A 9,627-nucleotide genomic window follows, 5' to 3' on the forward strand; every position below is an offset into this window, starting at 1 on the left:
TGATCCTGGGTAGCCTGGATGAAAACCAGGAATCCCGGCCACCACACCCCCTGGCTTTTGCCCCCAGTGAAAAAATGCATTTCTCACAGAGGCAAAAACTGTAAGAACAGGTACAAGTTTATTATTACAGACATAGCACAACAACAAGTGGGAGAGCACACAGAGAAACAGTTTAGTTAAGATAGAAGCAAGGCAGAGATGCACATCAGATAGAAAGGGTGTGGGCATCCCCCTAATGAGGAGAGCAGTAAAGAGGCGGTTAAGTCATTTATATAGGGCAGTTCTTCCGGATCTTTGTTTACCTTTGGCCAATTATCTGGTTTCTGTTTCCACACCTGACCTGCCCTAGGACCCTCCCAAACACGCGTGCGCAACTTTTTTCCACGATGGATTCCAGCCCAGAGGTCTATGGGATGGCCTTAGCATCACATATTATGGGCTGGTGCCCCCTCCTTTTTTACCCCCAAGGAGCCTTTCTGCGCATGTGCAATGTTTCCCTTGCCCCAAGGATGGGAAATGTATGACCTCTCGATCTTTTAACAGGGTTTAGCCCCTCTCTGTCCCTGCCATAAAAGTGTCCAAATGTCCAGTTATCTACACTATTCCTGTTGTTGTTTCTTACATTGAAGTGCAGATCTTGAAATATAGACAGGAGTCCGGTCATAAATATGTAGTCCAGAGCCCCATTGTCTCTTGCCTCAGGCAATGTAAACAGGGGGCTGGTAATGAATGTCCGGCCTGGAGCCCATCTTCTTCTCACCTCAGGAAGCGTGAACAGGAGGCTGTTGTAAATGTCTAGCCTGGTGCCCGTCTATCTCCTGCCTCACCACCATAAGTAAACAATAAAAAAAAAAAAGAATCTAAAGAACTCTTAACACTCAACAATAAGAAAATAAACAACCCAATTTTAAAAATGGGCAAATGGTCTGGATAGACACCTCACCAAAGAATATATAAAGATGGCAAGTACATGTATGAAAAGACATTCAACATCATATGTCATCAGGGAATTACAAATTAAAACACCAAGGGGATCCACTTTGTTACTGAGTCCAAGCTCGCTCTGCTCGCCCCATGACAGGCCAATGAATCGGAGACGAGGTGCTGAGGCAAGAAGTATGACTTTATTCGGAAAGCCAGCAGACCGAGAAGATGGCAGATTAGTGTCTCCGATAAACCACCTTATGGGGGTTTGGATGCCAGTTTCTTTTACAGCACAGAGAGGGGTAGGAGATGAGGAAGTGAAGTAAAAGCGCCATAAGTTTTGCAAATATCCCCTGGAATGGCCAGCCTTGGGGAGGCGATGTGTTAATTTCTTCTTTTCTGCAGTCATCCACAGGTAGGGGGGGTCAGATTGTCTCCCTGTGAGCTGAACAAAGGCACTTTAGTTTAACATTCAGGCAGAGGAGCAGGGTTCCCTGAGGCAGGCCATTATGTACGATTATAACAACAAAAGCAAAGGTTAAAGTCAAAGAAACAGTCCAGTTTAGCTCTTCCCTGTTACAATTCCCCACTGTCAGTGTCTATTCCACAATCTTGTGGAAAAAGGGGTGACAACGTTTTAACTGCTCTGTCAGATGCATCTTTCCGGGAGTGTCCGCCATCGGTGTCAGTGTTCCAAATGCTGAGATTTGTCTTCTGTTCCACTTTGGAAATGTCTACTTTACACCTGTAGACTTAAAAATATTTACAACCTAAAAGCTGAGAGTTATCAGGAATTTTGAGGGCTTCAAGCCCAGGAGGCTACATCTCAAGTTAAGGAATTTAGCATTTTTCTTTGTATGGGAAGATGCAAGAGTCTGGGCTCACTGAAATCATTTCTTTGATATGCACCACAGCTATCTGGGGCCTGTATCCTGTATTTTCTTTTATTTATTTATTTGTTTGTTTGTTTTTGGCCGTGTTGGGTGTTTGTTGCTGCACACGGGCTTTCTCTGGTTGCAGCAAGTGGGGGCTACTCTTTGTTGCTGTGCGCGGGCTTCTCATTGCAGTGGCTTCTCTTGTAGAGCACGGTCTCTAGGTGCGCGGGCTTCAGTATTTGTGGCTCACGGGCTTCAGTAGTTGTGGCGCACGGGCTTAGTTGCTCCGCGGCATGTGGGATCTTCCCGGACCAGGGCTCGAACCCGTGTCCCCTGAATTGGCAGGTGGATTCTTAACCACTGAGCCACCAGGCAAGTCCCTGTATCCTGTATTTTCACATCCCGAGTTTCCTCAGGGCTCACCATAGGGAGTGGCTGCAGCCTGATGGCTGCCAGATGGCAGGTATTCTTCTCCTTCTTGAGTTTCCTCAGGGTTCACTGGCTCACGCTGGAGGGCTGCAATGGCCGATGACTGATCCTCTCCTCTTGATCAGGAATTTGACCAATATTTGGGAGACATTTTATGATCAAATTTTGCCCCATGGTGCTGGGAGGCTCATGCCAGGTCAGGCGAAAATTCTTGATATGCCACTCCAGGTGTTAATTTTCAGATTAGGCCCTACTGATAATTAAAGATTCTCTGGATCCTCTGTCTAATTATGATCCAGGAGACATTTTCCCTTGTTGCTTCTTCCCATAACTAGAATCACGTTATTACAATTATTTTGTGTTATAAATGTGATCTATTATCTTAAGATGTTTAGCCATAGAAGTTTTGTTGGAGGCTTGGTTACACACTGGGTACTGCAAGAGACAACAATCTTATAAAATAAACAGGATATAAGTAATGTGGCTAGTAACATTGACAAAGACAGAGTGCAGCAGGGAGACACAAAGCACAAACAACTTGGAAACAAAGAGCAAATTAAAACAATGATTAGCATAATATCAAGTCCACAAGAGAGCCAGCTGGAGACAACAAATTCTGGCAGGATTAGGTAGAGAGAAAAAGATAAATGTTTCGTCTTCGTTTACAAAGGCATACTTTATCACCTTGTTGTAGGTCATAGCATAAGAGAAAATGTTTTTCCAAAAAACAAAGATTAAAGCCAGTATATTTCCCAAAGTCATAAAGTTATAAATCATATTTACCAGTTCATTCAGTCCCATGTAATTAATTCCCATTGATCTGGATGAAATAATCAGGTTTCCCATTAGTTTTGTCATTTCTTACCCAGTCCAGTGATATTATCTAAAGGCTATCAGAAACTCATATTTGTGAAAAAGTTCCTTTTTATCAGTCTTCTTGGAAATCTTCATTTTGTAAAAGCGTCAGGACAAAACTTAAAATAGCATTGTTAAAGATTTGAGTACAATGCAATTAGCAGGAAACTTGGATATACCATTTTAGAATAACTAGTATTATGATTGATAACATATCAGGACATATCAGATGTTAGGGATTCCATAAAAATTTTGGAATAGCTATATAAATGACATTTATCCATACACTATAACCTAAGGTGCATCTCCAATCACTTGACAATGTTTTTGAAGTAATTTAACATACCAAATAAACTGAGTTTGACATTTCTCTCTGAGATGTCTCAGAAATGTTCTTTCAAAGTATCCCAGAGTCAGCTGGAGGCTAAAAAGCTTTAGTCAGATTTTGATATTTGGGAAGTTTGTTAAAAATATCAAAAAGGTTTCAAAACACAACAGGATCGTAGTCCGCTGTGAAACAATATTTATTCATTTATCCAAAGTCACAAAACAGTTAAAAGAAAACACATAAGGATCACCTAAGGGCACGGAAACTTATATAATCTGTTATCAAAAAGAGCACTTGTAACAGAGAGATCAAATTCCAGTCTTGTATTAGCTTGCTTAACAAAATCCATTTACTTAGTTAACTTCAATCTAAATTTAGTTAATCCTGACCATGTATAAAACTTTCTCAGTAAAATGTAGTTCCATTCCTCATACCACCTTAACTGAAAACACACATTCTACCATACTGAAATGTTTTATTATTTTCAGTAGCTTTAATTATATATTTAAATTAGCATCCCCGACTCTTAAAAACCTTAATTTCTAGTGACAACCAAGAGGCGAGTAATAGTTACCAAAATCTGGAGAGACTATTTTAGATAATTTTCAGAACATAATTATTCCTCTAGAGTTTACCTAAAAGCCTTATTTCATTTATATTTAAAGTTTCATCATATCAAGTTATTTTTCTTGCTGACAAATTTACAACAGATATAACAAGATTTCATTTAACTTTTATTAAACCTAGGTGCAGTGAAAGTACTATACTTAATGTTGATGGCTCTAAAGACATGTCTATATTAATTAGATCAACAAACTTAAGCATTAATACCAGGTATTAATTTAATACTGAATATTTCCCAGTTCACGTGAACCTGAAACTCATGTAACTTAATTTCTCTTGTATTTAGAATTGTTTGGTTTGTAAGCGCTTCCTTTTCTTTAAGGCAATTAAATAGAGCTCATTTACAGATTAACCTCAGCAGTGTTATCCAAAGACAAAAACACATACAAACACACAAACAGAGAGACATCATAGTTCTCATTTCAAAATTTCAGCCCTGAGTCAAGTGCAGCAATGTAAAACCCATCAGTTTACTAAAGAGTTCGGATTAAAGTTGAGTTTCTGGCAGATGGAACAAATCAAGCTCACTTGTCTAGATGGCTAAACCCTTTCTACTAATATTTATGGAAAACAAGTCAAGTTCTAAATTACTGTACCCTCTTTTTCAAAATTTGCATTTTAAAAAGATGGCAGAGATAAGCGTTTTTGAGAAGACCAGATAGGACATTTGTATCTCAAAGATACAGGCAAATTTCTCCTAGGATGACTTTGTTTCCCCTTTGTTTAATATTTACAAGCCTCTTAAGATCGCCCGTATGTATCAGAAAATCAATCAACTTGTTCTCCACTGTCAATGTTACCTGGGGCTCCTGTGGGGAAATCAGAATCAGACGCCTCAAGTCCAAGGGAGTCCCCTGGCCTCTTACAGGATATTGGGGCAAGGGGAATTGCCCTGCTGCAGAAGTGGCTCCCGGTCCAAATTGGATGCCCTGTCGGGTCTTAGATGGTGATACTAAACCAGGTCCCTGTGCCCCGGGGGTTACCATGGAAACTTTTATTTGATCCCCATGGGTAGGGGACACAGGAGGCGTTGAATATGTTGGCGGCATGTGGGGGGGTGCGGGGGGGGGGCATTTGGAATAACTGCCAGTGCAGCCTGCTCGGCCACTGGGGGAGCTGGATAGGCTGGAGGGGGGTTAAGTTTTGAAATAACATGTCCCCACTCTCTTTTTTTTTTTTCTCTTCCCTTGTAGAGCAGGTTTCCTCTTGGGTTTCCTTTCAGACCGCAGCACCATAAGGTGGCAGCCCTCTGACTCCTTTTCCTCCTGATGCGATAGCATAGATGCTCCTACATATGGAATCTCATCTCTTTTTCCTGCTCTTTTGCAGAACATTTCTAACTGCAAGATTGTATAATAATTGAGTAAGCCATTCAGGGGCCATCGTTCTTCTGATCCTAACAAATATTGGGTCCACACCCTATTACAATAGTATATCATGTCTTTCTTATTCATAGGCTCACAGCTATGTTTTGCCCATTTATCTAATATATTCCCCAAAGGGCTCTCCTTTGGGATAGATGGAGTATTTTCCACTTTTAAAAGTTTGATAACACCAAGACACAAAAGACGCAAATTCCAACACAAAAGGCACTAATTCTAGCATCAATGCATACAAAACCAAGACAAAACCAAGACCAAAACCAATGAACTAGTTCCCAGATCGGGTAGACTTACCCTACAAAACCAATGAACTAGTTCCCAGTGAACCGGTTCCCAGAATCAGGTAGAGTCCAACAACAATTCCCCCTCCAACAGGGTACCCCAACCAGATTGACTTGTCCCATAAAGGAAAAGCCCAGATTGAGGGGGGAATATGTTCCCGGCATGCATGACGGTGACTTACCCTCCAGAATTGAATCCAGTCCATTGACTCACAGCCTCAAATGGAACTGAAGTTCCCCAGATGGAACCGAAGTTCCCCAAATTGGAACCGAAGTTCCAGAATCAAATCGAGTCCATCGACTAGTAGTTCCAAATTGAAGTTTGTCGGTTCCTTGCTTCAACTGCCAAGCGCTGGGGTAGCTGGTGCCGCTTCAGGGAACTTGGAAGGGAAGATCCTCAGGACAAATGGTCCTGGCAGCTGCTAGGGCCTTGCCCCAATATTCCCCGACAGGGACCAGCTAGCCACAAGCAGCAAGGATCCTGGCTGGCTAACCCAAATTTGTTACCGAGTCTAAGCTCTCTCTGTCCGCCGCACAACAGGCCAGTGAATCGGAGACGAGGTGCTGAGGCAAGAAGTATGACTTTATTCGGAAAGCCGGCAGACCCGAGAAGATGGCAGACTAGTGTCTCCGATAAACCATCTTATCAGGGTTTGGATGCCAGTTTCTTTTATAGCACAGAGAGGGGGAGGAGATGAGGAAGTAAAGTAAAAACGCCATAAGTTTTGTAAATATCCCCTGGAATGGCCAGCCTTGGGGAGGGGATGTGTTAATTTCTTTTTTTCTGCAGGCATCCACAGGTGGGCGGGGTCAGATTGTCTCCCTGTGAGCTGAACAGAGGCACTTTAACATTCAGGCAGAGGGGCAGGGTTCCCTGAGGCAGGCCATTATGTATGATTATAATAACAAAAGCAACAAAAAGCAAAGGTTAAAGTCAAAGAAACAGATGGAACTTGGAGTACAATTTAGCTCTTCCCTGTTACAACTACATACCTATTAGAATGGCTAAAATCCAAAACACAGACAATACTAAATGCTGACAAGGATGTGGAGCTCCAGGAACTCTCATTCATTGCTGTTGGGAATGCAAAATGGTACAGCCACTTTGGAAGACAGTTTGGCAGTTTCTTACAGAGGTGGACATACTCTTACTATATGATCCAGCAATTTTGGTATTTAGCCAAATAAGTTGAAAACTTATGTCCACACAAATCCTGCCCATTTATGTTTATATGTTTATAGTAGCTTCGTTCAGAATAGCCAAAACTCAGAAGCATAAAAAATTAAACAGAAACCTCAAATACAGTAAGTCCCCTACATACGAACCTTCAAGTTGCAAACTTTCAAAGATGCAAACATGCGTTCACATGTCCAATCACGCAGGTTAGTCCACGTGTCTGGCATACATTGTCATGTGTGTGCATCCTCTACAAGTGGTTTTGCTTTTGTGTACTTTACTGTACAGTACTGTATAGAGTGCAGTAGTACAGTATCTCTATTTCAAGCCCAGGATGTCCGGAAGCAAGTGTAAACTCAGCGGTGATGTAGCTGGTATTACTGTACTTTTCAAGGTACTGTACTGTGTAAGATTAAAAATGTTTTCTTTATTTTTTGTGTTTTTTTAATGTATTATTTGTGTGAAAAGTATTAAAAACCTATTAAAGTACAGTACTACATAGCCAATTGTGTTAGTTGGGTACCTAGGCTAACTTTGTTGGACTTAACGAATAAATTGGACTTACGAACGCACACTCGGAATGGAACTTGTTCGTGTGTAGGGGGCTTACTGTAGAGTTGGGAGACCAGAACAGGGAGCTCTCATGCACAGGGCCAATAGCAGAACCAAACAGGAAGAAGAAAGACTTCTTCCCTGGCAAGAACTCAGCCAAAAAAAGCCATAGACTCCTTATTTACTATAGCCCTCCAAACTTCCTTTTCCTCTCTATAAAAACATTCTCCTTCCCTTTCTATGCCAGGGACTTGTACATGACTTACCATGATTGCAATTCTCTTCTGAGCCCAAATAAACCCATCTTTGCTGGAAAAATATCTGGTAGTCTATTTGTTTCAAGTCAACATTTTTGTGACCAGTAGGAGACCATAAAATGCTCCTGATGGCTCTGGGGCTGGTGAGCACACAGTTGTGGTACCCACAATTGAGCCATTGTCACTCACGGCTTTTTCACAGACCTTGGAGTTTGAAGTTTTTCTCATGGATCTGAGCTTGTGCCCTCTTTGCATTTGAAGCTCTCCAGGCTTAACTTGGGATCTATTCAAAGGTTTCTTCTTTCTGGTTAAGGCATTGTTCTATACTAGAGTATTCATTTGGCACTTTGCTCTGATTTTGAGATCAGACTGATTCACTGAAACTGTCTAGTCCTGGCCATTCTTCGGGATCAGGGATTGCTTCTCCGAAACTGTTCCTGAAGAATGGTCAGGATTTTTCAGCTCTTGGCCTATTCCCTTGGAAAGGCTGTCTTCTGGAGACTGCCTAAAAAAAGTCTTTGGCCTGGCTCGCGTGGGACCGACCTGTCTTCTTAGGACTGGCTGGAATTGGCTTGCCAGCTGTTTGAATTGAGCCATATATACTGTAAGTTGCTTAAGCTGTTTGAGAATTGTCCTTTGCTCTAGAGGAAAAACCTCTGGGGAGGGGGATCCCAATTATCTAAGTATTTTGAGGGCACCCACACACAGGAACTCAGGCCAATTTTATGTTTAACATCCATGGTCCTTCTTCATGCATATTTCTAACTAAATGGATCTACCTGACCAAAGGCAATTTAGAGTATCAATGGCCACTGTGGGGAACTTTTGAAACCTCCAAACTTAATTTTCTTAAAATTGAATTGGACTACAATAACTCAAAAATTTCCAGAGCTGAGTGGAACATTTATTTCGAAGCATCCCAACATTATCAGTAGACTCAGTAATTTTAGTCTGCAAAATAAGATTTTAAGATTAACTGAGGCAAACAAATGATTAAAGAAAGATAAAATGGCTCCCAAAGCCTTGGGCTCTTCTTCCTTGTCTTCTTTGTCTCAGATTCCAACTCTGTCACCATCTTCCACCTTCACTTCTATGCCAACTACCCCTCTACTATACCCTAAAATCCCCCATACTGATTCTCTTGCCAAACTTCTCCTTTTCCCTGAAACACTCCCACTCCCCTTTCCTCTGGACTTGTCAGAACCTGTTCTTTAAAAATTAAGCCCTCTGAGGACCCAGGGGCTAAACCTTTAATTTCTTATACTCCCTGGGCTAAAGCTGAACTGTGAGCCATAGTCAGAGATTTTCAAAGTGACCAAAGATCCTCACAGATTTCCTGAGGCATTTAGTATAGTCACTTGAACATTTCAACCGGGTTTCTCTGACTTACATAAGCTAGTTATGTTTGTCAGCGAAGACCGGGCCCAGCACTGGATGAAAACTGCTAATTGGGAAAGTCCTGAAGGGTCTCTAGAATTGAAACTGAGCAATCCCTGCACAGGCTTCCTTGGTAGTAGACCCCTTCATGTTCCCCATCTCTCACTTAGAGAAAAAACTATGGTCTCCTGAAGCTTCCCTGAGTTTCAAAAAATCTGGCTCAAAAATTTCAAAAAATAATCTGGCTCAAAAGTTAATGATTAGGAGCTTCCCTGGCAGTCCAGTGGTTAAGACTTTACCTTCCAGTGCAGGGGGTGTGGGTTCGATCCCTGGTTGGGGAGCTAAGATCCCACATGCCTCACGGCCAAAAAACCAAAACATAAAATAGAAGCAGTATGGTAACAAATTCAATAAAGGCTTTAAAAATGGTCCACATCAAAAAAATCTTAAAAAAAAAAAAAAGTTAATGATGAGAGGAATGAGAACAGAGGAATAGGAACATACAGAAACAAGGAACAGCAGTCAGGCAGAACTGGTAACAATTTAAACAATAAATCAGCCATATA

This window comes from Balaenoptera musculus, chromosome 6, assembly GCF_009873245.2.
Source record: "Balaenoptera musculus isolate JJ_BM4_2016_0621 chromosome 6, mBalMus1.pri.v3, whole genome shotgun sequence".
Taxonomy (NCBI): Eukaryota; Metazoa; Chordata; class Mammalia; order Artiodactyla; family Balaenopteridae; genus Balaenoptera; species Balaenoptera musculus.